This window comes from Moschus berezovskii, chromosome 1, assembly GCF_049115385.1.
Source record: "Moschus berezovskii isolate FMDL1 chromosome 1, NW_MosBer_1.0, whole genome shotgun sequence".
In the NCBI taxonomy this organism is placed as follows: domain Eukaryota; kingdom Metazoa; phylum Chordata; class Mammalia; order Artiodactyla; family Moschidae; genus Moschus; species Moschus berezovskii.
The window spans coordinates 153,793,213-153,807,285 of record NC_142460.1 but is presented as its reverse complement, the minus strand read 5'-3'; the positions used below and the strand labels follow the sequence as shown (position 1 = coordinate 153,807,285).

At 41.4% G+C, this 14,073-nt stretch overlaps 1 protein-coding gene across 3 annotated transcripts in view; it reads right to left on the bottom strand.

The window, feature by feature from the left end:
• The window catches only part of PIK3CB (phosphatidylinositol-4,5-bisphosphate 3-kinase catalytic subunit beta), a 173,926-nt gene extending 161,356 nt beyond the window's left edge, over positions 1-12,570 (bottom strand). For all 3 annotated transcript variants that reach the window (XM_055412884.2, XM_055412913.2, XM_055412903.2), the window contains exon 1: positions 12,364-12,570. The gene's annotated coding sequence lies outside the window, so the exon portion shown is untranslated. The remainder of the gene's footprint in view (positions 1-12,363) is intronic.
• Positions 12,571-14,073: the final 1,503 nt, after the last annotated feature.

Genomic DNA, 14,073 nt, shown 5'->3' with positions numbered 1-14,073 from the left:
GTCAGACAGAAAATCTCCATTCTGCCGTATGCATCTCCTATGTGTCCAGGTACTGCTAATGGCAAATGTAATGTTAATGCTCACATTCCTTTCTCTTGTGAATATGAAGAGGAAAAAAAAGGCCAAATAGTACTAATTCTTCTCAAACCATTTTTTTTTACGTTAAGGGATTAAAAATTGTCTACTGGTTCATTTATTTAAAAATAAATTTATGTCTACCTTCCTCTATTCCCATTAATTTAGGATCAAGCTTAGTAATATGTTTTAATGAACCACTCAAATAAATAACCTAAAAAAAAGAGGGGGAAAAATATATCTTTTTTTTTAATGCAGATCATTTTAAAAGTCTTTATTGAATTTGTTATATTATTTTCATTTTATGTTTTGGTTTTTGGCCATGAGGAATGTGGGTTCCTAGCTCCTGGACCAGGGATCAAACCCACACACTCTGCATTGGAAGGCGAAGTCCCAACCACTGGACCACCAGGGAAGTCCCTGTATTTTCTTATTTTAAAACTCTGTAAAGATTATCTACACAAGAAGACTAGGACCTCTAACTCCATGAGGTCATACATTAAGTATATTCATTATTTACATATATATGACAAACCACAAAACCACAGTCCAATTGTAAAGCTAAGGGAAAAGGAAAGCTTATCTTACGTTCAAAACAAAAGTATACTATATCACATAACTAATTTATTGTTTAACTTTTATCCATAAAAAAGGACTATACACATAAAAACTTGTTTAAGAGTAGTGAGTGAAGAACTTTCTGGGTGGCCAGTGGTTAAGGTTCCATGCTTCCAATGCAAGGGGCGCAGGTTCAATCCCTGGTCTGAGGAACTAAGATCCTATATGACACTCAATACAGCCAAAGGAGAAAAAAAGAAAAAGAGTACTGAATGAAAGAAAGTTAACGGTTAAAGGACCAAAAAACTGCTTCCTGTATCCAAATACACAGGTACAGTCAAATCAAAGTGGTGATTATCATGATAATAAACAACACTTCAAACTTATAGTCTCTTCCAACCTTCCTCTGAAAAAAAACCAAAGAATAAAAAAATTATTAAGATGATCAGTTATAAGCATAAATTCTATCCCAGTTTTCACTGCAACACTGTTTACAACAGCTAAGATATGGACACAACCTAAGTGTCCATCAACAGATGAATGGATAAAGAAAATGGTATACATACAATGGATGACTTCTCTGTCATTAAAAACAAGAATGAAGTTTTGCCATTCGTAACAACATGGATAGATTCAGAGGGTATTGTGCTAAGTGAAATAAGTCACACAGAGAAAGGAAAATACTGTATGATAATACTTATATGTGGAATATAAAAATTAAAACTAATGAATATTAAAAAAAAAGACTGACAGATACAGAGAACAAACTAGTGGTTACAGTAGGGAGTGGGAAATGGGGAGAAGCAAGGTGGGGTAGGGGATTAAGAGGTACAAACTACTACATATAAGATAAATAATCTAGAAGGGTATATTGTACAAGATGGAATATTTTGCAATAACTATATGCCATATAATCTTTAAAAAATTTTCATCACTTTGTTGTATACATGAAACTTATATAACATTATAAATCAACTATTCCTCAATAAAAAAAATAAACTTTAAAATAAATAAGAACATAAATTCCAAAGTCATACAGATTCAGATTTGAAACCTGAGTCTCCCACTTAAAATCTGTGCGCCACCTGGCATGTTAATTTCCCAAAGCTTCAGTTTCCTCATCTCTTAAATAAGGATATCATTAGTACCTTCACTACAAGTTTGTTATGAAGATAAACTGAATAATACACAAAGGGCACTTAGCATACTCTGACACACAGGTACACACTTTACAACATTAACTATGGTTATAGTTTAATTCTATATAGTAAATCACAGTTTCTCTAATATATTGACAGCCACTGTTTTGAATAGCAAATGAACATAAAAGAAAACAGATAACAATAGACAGAATACATGGAATTACAGAAATCACTGACTAAAAAGTAACTGCCTATACCTCAATGAGAAGACAGTGAATTCTTCACAAATTAAAGATAAAATAATTGTTGCTAGTTGGTATGGTATACATAGTTCTCGTAACACACACACACACAGAAACATTCCTCTCTTGTAGGCAGAATGAGAATCTAAACCGAGAAGCCGCTCAGTTAGTTAGGGGATATTTTAATAACTTAATATAATTTAATAATGGAATGGTAGGTGAAGTACATTGGTTTAAGACAACTAATGATTTCTAATGAAAATGTGAAATTTCCACCGCTATCAAGAGAACAAAAATTAAAGAATTATAATTGGTCACGTTGTCCAAAACCAACAACTACCTTCTTCTGTGGATGTTTCCTTAGGCTCAGAGAGCAAAAAACAAGCACTTTAAGAGACCGCCAGTTGGTTTTCCCCCAGGACATGCCTCCAGCGATTAACTACAATGAATCTCAATTGCAGGAATGATATCCACATAGCTAATGAATATGGATCATTGAGGATCCACGGGATCATGGAGAAAGCAAGAGAGTTCCAGAAAAACATCTATTTCTGCTTCATTGACTATGCCAAAGCCTTTGACTGTGTGGATCACAATAAACTGTGGAAAATTCTAAAAGAGATGGGAATACCAGACCACCTGAACTGCCTCTTGAGAAACCTGTATGCAGGTCAGGAAGCAACAGTCAGAACTGGACATGGAACAACAGACTGGTTCCAAATAGGAAAAGGAGTATGTCAAGGTTGTATATTGTCACCCTGCTTATTTAACTTATATGCAGAGTACATCATGAGGAACGCTGGGCTGGAAGAAGCACAAGCTGGAATCAAGATTGCCGGGAGAAATATCAATAACCTCAGATATGCAGATGACACCACCCTTGTGGCAGAAAGTGAAGAGGAACTCAAAAGCCTCTTGATGAAAGTGAAAGAGGAGACTGAAAAGGTTGGCTTGAAGCTCAACATTCAGAAAACAAAGATCATGGCATCTGGTCCCATCACTTCATGGGAAATAGATGGAAAAACAGTGGAAACAGTGTCAGACTTTATTTTGGGGGGCTCCAAAATCACTGCAGATGCTGATTGCAACCATGAAATTAAAAGACGCTTACTCCTTGGAAGGAAAGTTATGACCAACCTACACAGCATATTAAAAAGCAGAGATATTACTTTGCCAACAAAGGTCCGTCTAGTCAAGGCTATGGTTTTTCCCGTGGTCATGTATGGATGTGAGAGTTGGACTGTGAAGAAAGCTGATCACCGAAGAATTGATGCTTTTGAACTGTGGTGCTGGAGAAGATTCTTGAGAGTCCCTTGGACTGCAAGGAGATCCAACCAGTCCATTCTAAAGGAGATCAATCCTGGGTGTTCATTGGAAGGACTGATGCTAAAGCTGAAACTCCTATATTTTGGCCACCTCACGCAAAGAGAAAAGACTCACTGGAAAAGACTCTGATGCTGGGAGGGACTGGGGGCAGGAGGAGAAGGGGACAACAGAGAATGAGATGGCTAGATGGCATCACCGACTCGATGGACATGAGTTTGAGTGAACTCTGGGAGTTGGGGATGGACAGGGAGGCCTGGCTTGCTGTGATTCATGGGGTCGCAAAGAGTGGGACACAACTGAGTGACTGAACTGAACTGAATGAATATGGAACCACAAAGAAGGCTGAGCACAGAAGAATTGATGCTTTCAAACTGTGGTGCTGGAGAAGACTCTTGAGAATCTCCTCCATAGCAAGGAGATCAAACCAGTCAATCCTAAAGGAAATCAGCCCTGAATATTCATTAAAAGGACAGACGCTAAAGCTAAAGCTCTAATACTTTGGCCACCTGATGTAAAGAGCTGACTCACTGGAAAAGACCCTGATATTGGGAACGATTGAGGGCAAGAGGAGAAGGCGGCACGACATCACCGACTCAAGGGACACGAGTTTGAGCAAACTCTAAGAGACAGTAAAGGACAGGGAAGCTTGATATGCTGCAGTTCATGGGGTCACAAAGAGTCGGACATGACAGAGACAACTTTTGAAAATATACTACAATTACAGAAATAAGTTTTAAATAAATTTTTGTTCAGATAACATAAAAGCAGAAATTTGTAATGATTTATAAAGCCAGAGGAAAACATCCATTTTAATAGCATAATATCTAAATACAAGACCCACGCTAAATCAGTACCTCAAGAATCAGTTCAGTTCATATCAGTCGCTCAGCTGTGTCCGATTCTTTGCGACTCCATGAACTGCAGCACACCAGGCTTCCTTGTCCATCATGAACTCCTGAAGCTTACTCAAACTCATGTCCATCAAGTTGACGCCACCCAACTATCTCAACCTCTATCGTCCCCTTCTCCTCCTGCCTTCAATCTTTTCCAGCATCAGGGATAAGCACTTTTAAATAACTATATTTCAACTATTTAATAGAAATTAACTACTGTGTAACTACATGTAAGTAACATGTCAGAGGCAGTAGAACAGCTGCCTGGCTACAAACATGAACACTTATATTTCGAATAGCAAATCTTCAGTTTAATTCCTATGAAAATGGTTAGCAGGTTAAGTGATTAAACATTAAAGAGAACTTCAAATCGCAGTAAATTTATAATTCTGACAATCTCCAATACTTATTTAAATCACAAAAGCTCAATCATTTAAGCTAGTAAAGTACAAATGTCTCAAAATGGAGTTTGGCCTCTTGTTGACAATCACCTCAAATTTCTTCCAGTGGCTCAGCAGGTGAGGAATTCATGGAATTCTGGTCTTCAAGGTCTAGTAAGCACTGTGGTTAAACCATCTAGTCAACATGGAGTCATGTGGGGCAAAGCCTATAGATTATCCAACTCCTTTGTCCACTCCCATATCTTCTTTACTTTGTAAGTACCATTACTTCTAAACGGTACAAGAAGATAAACATGAAAGTGGTAAATATTATAAATTAGTTATTAGAAATACAAGGAAAAACTATGGTCAGGAATGTGGTTAAACTGCAGTTTAAATAAAGCTTCTGGATTATCCATGGATTTCTTTTAATCCACATAATCCTCCTCCTGAAGGCATGGATAATCAGGATCGCATTTCCATTGAAGGCAAATGAGCATTTGTCTGGTGGTCTCCCAAGTAGCCAGAGCAGCAGAAGACAAGCTACAGGGTCCAGGATGTGCTTGTCCCTCCTGGGTTTGCAGCAGGGGTTTATTAACTGCTGGCCTAGGCTTTAACAATACCACAACACAGGGGACTGCCAGATTAACACCCTTTGTTTTGGCAATAGATACTCCCAATTAAAGGGGGAACTGCTAATAACCTTAGGTGACCTACTTTAAATACTTAAGAAAATGAGGAACTATACATTCTTGATGAAGAAGTCCAGGAAAGATCTTAGAGCCAGGATTTAGGGGAAGAATTTGTAAATTTTTTTGAGGAAATGAGGGAATTTCTAGATTACTGACTATTTTAGGCTGGAAACAAGAAAGATACCTTTGCAAAACACTAAAGCTATAAAGATAGCACCCTTTAGCCTCCAATCCTAGAAAAGTGGAATACCTAAGATAACTAAATGCAGAATAAAATGGGTAAGCTAGCAAAAAGTGACAATGTTAGACAGAGAGAGAAAAGGGAGAAAACCTGAGACTTCATAACACAACCCTTTGCAAAATTAATCTCTAGTTTACCCTAGCCTACCCTGCAATTGCAGTAAGTAGGAATTCTGGATTTATCGAAGGGAGATGAAAAGATATGTGATGTAATCCATTATGATATTATCACAGACTTAGTCACCAGATTTCTTTGTTAGATATTCCCTGTAGTAACTTGACATTATGGGATTTGCCTCATTTGACAGGTTCCAAAAGTTTTACAATAATTTTTTAAAAGTTTAAAGCCTTTTGGGAAAGGAGTACGTCAAGGTTGTATGTTGTCACTCTGCTTCTTTAATTTATATGCAGAGTATATCAAGCGAAATGCTAGGCTGGATGAAGCACAAGCTGGAATCAAGATTGCCAGAAGTATAGACAACCTTGGACAGAAGAGAAGACAAACAGCCTCTTGATGAAGGTGAAAGAGAGTGAAAAAACTGGCTTAAAACATTCAAAAAACTAAGATCATGGCATCCGGTCGCATAGCTTCATGACAAACAGATGTGAAAAAGTGGTAACAGTGACAGATTTTATTTTCCTGGGCTCCAAAATCACTGCAGAAATGAAAAGACGCTTGCTCCTTGGAAGAAAAGCTCTGACCAACCTAGACAGCATATTAAAAAGTGGAGACATCACTTTACCAACGAAGGTCCATACAGTCAAAGCTATGGTTTTTTCAGTAGTTATGTAGGGATGTGAGAGCTGGACCATAAAGAAGGCTGAGCGCCGAAGAATTGATGCTTTCAAACTGTGGTGCTAGAGAAGACTCGAGAGTCCCTTGGACTACAAGGAGTTCAAACCAGTCAATCCTAAAGGGAATCAGTCCTGAATATTCATTGGAAGAAACATTCTGTTTAGAAAATAAGAACAGTAAGTCCAAGTGTTAAAAAGGAAAGCAGTGGGCTTCCCTGGTGGTTCAGAGGTAAACAATCTACCTGCTGATGCAGAAGACTGATTTGATCCCTAATCAAGGAAGATCTCATATGCCATGGTGCAGCTGAGCCCATGTGCCACAACTATTAAGCCTGTGCTCTTGAGCCCAGGAGCCGAGACCACTGAGCCCACATGCTGCAACTACATGCCCTCAAGCCTGTGCTCCACAAGACAAGCCACAGCAATGAGAAGCCCACAACTAGAAAGTAGCCCTCACTTGCAACTAGAGAAAAGCCCGTGCAGCAATGAAGACCCAGCACAGCCAAAAAATAAATTAAAATTTTTTTTAATGAAGAGGAGTTGACTGCAAAGGGGTAACATGAGAGAATTATTTGGGGTGTTGAAATTATTCTGTACACCTTTAGTGGTAGTTACAGAAATCTAGGCAGAAAAAGATTTTTAAAAAAAGATTAAAAAAAGTAAAAGAGTAAAAACAATCTAGGTACGTGTTAAAACTCATAGGACTGTACATGAAAATGTTTTTGAAAATTTTTAAAGTTCAATGTCACTCTCCTTTTAAAAATGTCCTCTTTAAAAAAATCCAATAACTCAGAAAAAGGTCTAAATTAGACATATGCAATCTGCAGTATCAGAGCAACTGGTAGGTAACACACTATACACACCCAACCATACATCTAATTCCTTTCATTTTTCCTCTCTCAACTAGAAGCTTGTGACTGAGGATTATTTAACCTGGAGATGATAACATAAAGGCTACCATGATACGTGAGAGAACAACTTTAAACGGAAGTACAGGTACTTCCTTGTTGGTCCAGTGGCTAACATTCCGTGCTCCCAATGCAGACGGCCCAGGTTCAATCCCTGGTCAGGGAATTAGATCCCACATGCCTCAACTAAGTTTGCATGCTTCAGTTAAAGGTCCCACATGTCACAACTAAGAACCGGGACAGCCAAATAAAAATATAATTAACTTTAAAAAAAAAAAAAGGAAGTACACTAGTTTAGAGTTAATCCAAAGGGTAAAGCTGGACCGAGTGGCTGGAAAATCCAGAGTCAGATCTTGATTATGAGAAGTAGAAAGGCCTCTTCAAGAAAGAATTAGTATCCTCTCACAAAAAGTGTCCCAGACTACCAAAGATACATAGACATTCCTTAGAAAAATAGCCCATACAAATCAGGAAATGCAGAGAAGGCAGAGGGAAAAATAATCCAAAGTGTCAAAGTTTGGAGATGGAGGTGAGAAGGTAAAAGGAGTTAAGAAGAGAATTTGTCCCACCGAAGCCTGAAAATCTATAATGCTCTCCTCTATCTTCCTTTTCTTTTTCTCTTCTACTAAATGTTCAGTATTATTCCTGTTGTCTAGGATTTCCTTCTCCAACATATCTTTTTCCTATTATCTAGTCGACAATGGAATTCTACACTTTGATTTTTCCATACCCTCCTTTCTTCACAAACCTGCTAGACAGTCTTAAGGGCTTCAGTCTCAGGCAGGGAGAAAATCCTAAATTATTAATATTTGCCTCTTTCTACAACATGACAAAGCTTGCAAGTGCTAGTTAACTAACAGAAGACAAATGATAGAAATTTATCTCCAAGATACACTAGGATAAAACTGAATCAAATGGTTCAGTTCAGTTCAGTTCAGTCCGCTCAGTCGTGTCCGACTCTTTGCGACCCCATGAATCACAGCATGCCAGGCCTCCCTGTCCATCACCAAGTCCTGGAGCTGACTCAGATGAAACATAAATGCACATAGGCAGGGTAGGAGGAGTCTCACATTCAAAAAATATATATATAATGCAACTGAAACAAAAATGGCTGTTCTCTAAAAATTTCAACTGCTACCCTATACAATTTAGTATGCAATACTGGATTAAAGTACCACATTCTACAGAACCAGTTCCCTCCAGTCAAGACCAAAATTTAATGCTTCTAAAGAACAAAGCAAGTCTGAAAAGCTTGCTTGGTTTCTTATTCACAAAAATACTAACAATCCAGTATACAATGGACAAAATCCACATTTGTTCTTGCTATCAATGGCTTAGCGTCTAAATGCTTAATCTTTTCAGAAGGTGCAGTACCTTAATGAAGACTGGAGAGGAAGTATACCTAATAGAATAATTCTAGGCCCTGTGATTACTTCCTCATTTGCACAAACCTGGGACAAAAAAAAAAAAAAGATCGTGTGTTCATATTTCATTCATACATTCAATAATAGTTAAATTTTCCAGATACTGTTCGACTTACTGAGAAAACCTCAGGGAAGAAAAAGTTCCTTCCATCAGAGAACGTATAATATGTTGGAGAGAAAAGACCACAAACAAATAAACAAGGAAATAAACAAGATAATTAGTTGATAACACAGGTAAAGAGTCTGGGTTTACTTTTTAAGTGTAATAAGTCACTGGAACAGGAAAGTAAGTAAAGTTCACTCTGACTGCCGTCTGCAAATGGACTGTAGGAGAACAGGTCAGGGGCAAGGAGACCAGTTAGGAAGTTACTACCCAGGAAGAACTGGAGGGGTGGCAATAAAAATAAGTATGGACTTCCCTGGTGCCCAGTGGATGACAGTCTGCCTGCCAATACAGAGGACACGGGTTCGATTTCTGGTCTGGGAGAATTCCACATGACATGGAGCAACTGGGTCTGAGCTACAACTACTGAGCCCGAGCTCTGGAGTTGCGTGCGGCAACTACTGAAGCCCATGTACCTAGAGCCCATGCTCCACAAGAGAAGCCACCGTAATAAGAAGGCCGAGCACCACAACAAAGATAAGCCCCCGCTCACCACAACTAGAGCAAAGCCTAAGCAAAGCAATGAAGATCCAGTGCAACCAAAAATAAATTAATAAAAATAAATAGAGTTGGCTTCATTTTTTAAAAATAAATAAAAATAAAATAAATATATCTTGGAGGCAAAATCAACAGGGTTTGCTGAGGGACTGATTGTTCTGGGTGGTGGAGGAGCAGTAAGGCAAAGTGACAAATTAAGGATGATCACAATTCAATTAAAAAAAAAATTTTTTTTTTTAAATTTAAAAACACAAAAAAAGGGTGGTCCAATGGTTAAGAATCTGCCTTCCAATTCAGGGGATGCAGGTTCAATCCCTGGTCAGGGAACAAAGATTCCACATGTTTCAGGGCAACTAAGTCAGCATGCCGCAACTAGAGAGCTGCAACCAGAGAAGCCTTTGAGCCACAATGAAGACTCAAAGCAGCCAAAATTTAAGAATGACCACCAGATTTTTCACTTACATAGATGGAAGAGAGGGCAGACGGGTGCTCTTATGAAATCCAGACCACTGAAGAAGGAACAGATTGAAGAGTGAAAATCAAGAGCTCCACTTTCAACATGTTAAGTTTAAGATAGGCAAATGGAGTGAAGATATATAGGCAGTTAGAAGAAATCTGAACATCAGGGCTGGAGATAAAAATCTGAAGAGTCCACAGCACAGTGGTAGTGTTTAAACCACCAGACAGGATGAGATCACCCAGAGAGAATACAGGTGAATAAAAGGAGAAAGATGGGCTTGGATGCCCTGAGGCATTAGGATGTTCAGAATTCAGTAAAGTCAACAGAAGAGATAAAGAGAAAGAAAACCATAAAAGTGTAGTATCTTCGAAGGTTCCTTTATATAATGATTCTTTAATGAACCACAACCCTCCCAACTCCTGGCCACAGAGACTCTCAAATTCTATAAACAAAAAACTGAGGCCCAAGAAGATAGGTGGCATTCCAAAGTCCCTGCTATTTGGGACCCAGAACCAGTCTTCCCTGGTGGCTCAGTGATAAAGAATCCACCTGTCAACCTCTGCCAATGCAGGAGACGCCGGCTCAATCCCTGGGTTGGGAAGATACCCTGGAGAAAGAAATGGCAACCAACTCTAGTATTTTTACCCAGAAAATCCCAAGGACAGAGGAGTCTGGCGGGCTACAGTCCAAGGGGTCACAAAGAGTCAACTTAGCGACTAAACAATAATCAGCTCTAAGAACCAAGATGTGACTTTCGACCTTTTCGCAGTGTTCCGTCTATGGGGTCACACAGAGTCGGACACGACTGAAGTGACTTAGCAGCAGCAGCAGCAGCAGCAGCAGTAGTGCTTTTACTGTTCCGTTCACCAGTGAAACAGGGACGGTCTTAATTTAGGAAGAACAACAATTAGACTACAAGGAAGTACATAATTTATATTATAAGGTTAATTTTAATTTTTTCTATATATTTTGTTTACAGTCACAAAGCAAAGTTGGATCAAAAACCTTTCTGGACAGTCTCTAAGAAAAGTAGGAAATACAGACAAGAGGTGCAAAATGGAAATAAATCAAGACCCAACTCAATTTTCTCCACTTCTAAAAAACTCTCTGAAGGCAGAAGACCCTCACTAGGATGGGAATCAGAGATTGTACAACAAAGTTTTCAGTTTCAACCATTTTTGCTTTGGTGAATACAATTTCAGTTCTAAAGTTTTAAGATTTTAACTTGGTTCCACACTTGCCTTCTGAAACTAAGTTAAGATCTTTATCCTGACCACCCTCTCCGATTCTACATTATCATGACTTAAGCAGTTCTGCTTTTACCATAAAAATCTTAACAGTGTAACCTAAAAATCCCCAAATGATTAATGAACTGCTGAGAATTCTGACTCGTTGGCGATGATTTTAATAGGACTCATATTTTCAAACATCCATTCAGTGCTTCAAAATAAGTACTCATCTAATTTAATTATGATGACTTCACCAGACAGTAACACTGCCCACAATGATGTTTACAAAACCACTTGTCACTCCCTTCGTGTATGTAGCAATGCAGAAAAAGGAGTCTGTTTCCATATTCTTCTGTTTATACTCTGTAACAAGTGACAGAGTTTAAGTGGCACTTAAGATTTTTAAACAGCAAAGCACTTCAAGTTTAATGCGTCCCACCATCTTGCATCCGAAGAGAATGGTAAATTCGCTCAGTTTTATTTAAGCAGCAATTCCCATTCAGTACCTGAGACAGGTATTTCAATAAAGCCTTCGGAAAAAAAAAAAAAAAAAACAGACTCCACGATCTTGGCTACTGTTAAGATAACAGGCTCCAATATTAAGCAACTTCAGTAAAGGTTACTGAAACATCAAAGCACTTCAGAAATAAGCGTGCACCCCAAAAGTACAACAGCAACCAGATATCAGGAACAGTTAACAAGGTAAGATGCTTCAGCAGAGTTACTCCTGATTGCCACCCACTGATCCAGCACTCGCCGTTCAGTCACGCACATCACCCTGTGCTAGCTTCACAACAACCCGGGTGAAGTACGTGTAATTATTCCCACTAACAAATCCGGATACTCAGACCCAAGGCCCCAGAACTGGTCACCAGGGGCTCTGGGATCTGAAAACAAGACCCTATCCCAACAGTTCAGGATCCCCGCCCCTAAAATGCACTCTGAGCAAAAAGGCATCCGAGAGTCGGCAGCTCGCGGGTGTCCGCAGAGATGAAGGGAGAGAGGACGCCGCCTCTCCGCAGACGCCCCTCACCAAAGCGACTCAAACCGCCGGCAGCCCGGAGCGCCCGGCCCCGTCCCTGCCGCCCGGAGGCCGGGGAGCGCCATTCACCTTGGAGAGCCCGGGAGGCCGCAGGCGAGCCAGGCGCCCCCACGGGCCGGCGGGCGGGTGTCCTCGGCGCCAGCAGGAAGCGTGGCGCGGGCACCCCAGCCGCCCGCGCCGCAGTCCGTGGCGGGCAAGAGCGCGCCCGCGGCCCGCGCGGGGGTACCTCAGAGGCCGGCCGCGACCGCGCCGCGCCTCAGCCGTGCCGCATCCGGGTCCCGCGCCGCCGCACTCACCTGCTCAGCGCTCCGCCGCCGCCGCCGCCGCCCGCTCTCAGCTCCGGGTGCGCGGTCAGCAGACCAGGCCGCCGCAACCGTCCAGCTGCGGCGCCCCCATCCCCGTCTCTCTCAATCGCCGACCGCCTGCCCCGCGCGGCGCTACACCAGCCCGCCGCCCACTGCCATGGCAAGCTCCGCCGCCGCCGTACCGCCCGACGGAGCACGCGCGCGCCGCCGCCGTGCCCGCGCGCGCGCGCTCGCCTCCCCGCCCCGCCTCCCAGCAGCCCTCGCCCCGCCCCGCGCGCCGCTGCGGCCAATCCCCGATCTGCGGGCCGGGCCGGGCCGCGCCGGTCCCAGCCGGGAGGGGAGCTAGGCGGAGGCCGCGCCTCTTTCTCCACGGCGGCCGGCCCAGCGTCGGTGGTGCTCGGTGGCAGTTCTCTTTGCGGCTCTGGGAGGACTCGGGATCGGGAATTTCCAGCAAGCTACTTTCAGGAGAGACCCAGCACCTGCCTCAACCTTCGCAGCCGCCTCCGAGAGATTCCTCTGTTCCTACGTTTACTTGCCGGCTTTCTCTTCTCAATCTCTGGCCCCAGTTCTGCGACTGTGAACCGATGGCTAGGTTCCTGGGTACGCACTTTGCTTTTCCCTCTCCAGCTCTATCACTCCTTTCTACGGGTGGGGCTGTTAGGTCGGCCTCCCAGCCGCTGACCCTTCAATCCCTGCATTGGCCATCAAAGCAAAAGTTCAGCCTTTCAAGCCCAAGATTCTTTTTCTGTGTGCTCATTTTTTGCGATAACAACCAGCGTTTATCCGCAAAGCCTTACAGTTTACCCAGCTCTGTTCGCATACCTTATCTCCTGTTATCTTTTGACCTCAACTGGGAAATTTCATGGTTCTCTTTCTTAGTGAATCCCTTGAATTTCTCTTACTGAAAACCAAAATTTTAACTTACTGTAAAGGTACTCTGTTGTAAAGTTGTGTAAAAGCTCAGGTAAACAGTCCAGTAGTCTGGGATGAAATCTCAAGTAAACCTAATATAAAGCAAAGGTGACATACAAGTCAGTGATAAAAGAATAGTTTATTTGATCAGTGCTCCTAATTTAATTTCTTCATAAGTAGTCAAATCTAAAGCCATGCCATATTCAAAAATTAGGTACCAGAAGAGATAGAGATAAAAATATACAAAACAGACAAAGGAAATTTTTTAAAGAATAGTAATATAAGTTTAGTGAGGGGAAACGTTAAGACAGGAAGCCCAGACTCATCCCCCCAAAAAAAATTACCTAAATACTTTGCAAGTTTTGCATGACATCACACTAAGACAAGTTCTTTATAAAAGAAATAAATAGATGGAGTAGAACTGCCCCAAACATGGCAAACACACTATATCTCTAATATAGGTGAGTCACTCTAAGTGGATAGGCTACCCATTCCAGTGTTCATGGACATCTTTTGTGGTTCAGCCGGTCAAGAATCTGCCTGCAATGTGGGAGACCTGGGTTCGATAGTCCATGGGGTCACAAAGAGTTGGACACGACTGAGTGACTTTAAATAAAAGAAAATTTGGCTTTTTAAAAGTCCACTTGAAGTGAAGTGAAAGTTGCTCAGTCCTGTCTTTGCGACTCTGCGACCACATAGACTATACAGCCCATGGAATTCTCCAGGCCAGAATACTGGAGTGGGTAGCCTTTCCCTTCTCCAGGGGATCTTCCCAACCCAGGGATCGAA